Source organism: Seriola lalandi, unplaced genomic scaffold, assembly GCF_002814215.2.
Source record: "Seriola lalandi dorsalis isolate HSWRI2012SDOR001 ecotype SW California unplaced genomic scaffold, Sedor1 jcf7180002003124, whole genome shotgun sequence".
NCBI lineage: Eukaryota > Metazoa > Chordata > Actinopteri > Carangiformes > Carangidae > Seriola > Seriola lalandi.
The window spans coordinates 116-1,882 of NW_019473780.1; the positions used below are offsets into that span (position 1 = coordinate 116).

The window sequence follows — 1,767 nt, forward strand, 5'->3', positions numbered from 1 at the left end:
CTATAGAAAGAATAACTAATCACTGAAGATGTGTGCAGTTATATAAACTTACTAAAAACATTCACTACCTGTTTTCCCCTACAGGGACTACAGTGGCCAAATGGAGCAAAATATATTTTTTTATCGTCGTAGAGATAGATAATTCAGTATAGTATTTATTCCTTCATTTTTGATCACTGTATCACTGCTGATTGAAGCTGACTGTGGTGCAATTTGTTCCAGTCAAACTTATGAATGAGATGAGATGATTATTATTGGCCCAAGTGGTGATGCAGAATGATATCCTGTCATACAGTAATAACTCAAAATGAAGAGTGATGACTCACATAGTTGTTATTATGAATAGGAGCTCACTCTGCTTCCTTTTCATATTTGGCAAGATTTTGTAAACTGAATGGAACTGGGAGGGTGGTTGGGAGGGGGGAGATAGTGAAACCATTTCTGCTTTTACCTTCTCCCTCTACCTCTGAAAGTTTGGCATTCATCTCAGTGGTTTTTCAACTTCCTGTTTCACTGGCAACTTGTTCAACATGACACGGAGAATATCTCCTCGATGTTCCCACAAAGATGTACTTACTTTTCTCTGTCTTATATCGTTATACAATGTAAGCTCCTAGTCAGAATTAATAGTTTTCAGCCATCACTTTGGTCCTCGTAACTTTTCATGATCATTTGTAATTATTTTTTATATGATCACTTAATGAAAGTTAGTAATGAGTTTTGCCTTGCTGTATGAAAGTTGTATCTCAAAAGTACTTCTGTAGTATAAAACAATAATTGTGATTATGGTTTCTCATCCTGCAGCTCACTGAGATGGGAAGGGAGACTTTACCCTCCTGGTTATATTGGGACAAAGAAAGCTGCATTCTGAGAGGGTTGGCGCTGGATCAGGATAAAGGTGTGTATCATATCTTGGTGTCTGGAGAGGAGTTAATTGAGAAGACTGGCAGCAAATTGTTCCCCAGTACGGTCTTCTCTATTGAAGTATACCCAGAAGAAAGAGCAGACAGTGAACCAGCCCTGCTCACTCTACAGTCTGACATCAGTGGCCTCCAGCCCTTCACGTGTGGCTCTGAGGAGCCTGTAACTGTCCTCACTGTCATCCTGGATGCTGACTTGACGAAGATGGTTGCTGAACAGAGGGCCAACTTACTGGGCATTATGAGAAAATTCTCACATGTTCCCCTAGAGCAAATGAGGGTGGTACCTGTTGTCAACAACCGCTTATTTGACATGTCTGCTTTCATGGCTGGACCAGGGAATGCTAAGAAGGTGGTGGAGAATGGGGCCCTCCTGTCATGGAAACTTGGATGTGCCCTTGACCAGGGTAGCATCCCTGACATTAGCAGTGTCCAATCATCAGCAAAGGATGGGAACATGTCAGCTAGGCTAGGGTACCCAGTGGTTGGCTGGCACATTGTGAACAAAAAGCCCCATGGTGTGAAACGGGTCAGACGGCAGTTGAACAACACACCTACTCCAGTGCCCTCCCTGCTTCCTCCAACTACCCACCCAGAGCCCCCTATACGTGTTGTTCCCACCCCAACTTCACCCTCTATTGCCCCAGCAACAGACAACTCTGCTCCCCCTGTCCGAGGACCTTTGCCTCTTCCAGTGAAGCCCACAATGAGGGTCAGAGATCAGATAGCCCACACACCTGTTTTTGGGCCTCCCCAACCCACAAGAGTACTAGGAACTACAAGCACCATCCCTATCCAGCCAACCATGACCCGGCCTACATTTGTAGAGGCCACTGCTGTGCCAACA

The 1,767-nt window shown here is 44.4% G+C and overlaps 1 pseudogene; it reads left to right on the forward strand.

Moving 5' to 3' along the window:
* Window positions 1-783: 783 nt before the first annotated feature.
* LOC147820064 (dystroglycan 1 pseudogene) lies at window positions 784-1,761 on the forward strand (annotated as a pseudogene).
* The last annotated feature ends 6 nt before the right edge of the window (window positions 1,762-1,767 follow it).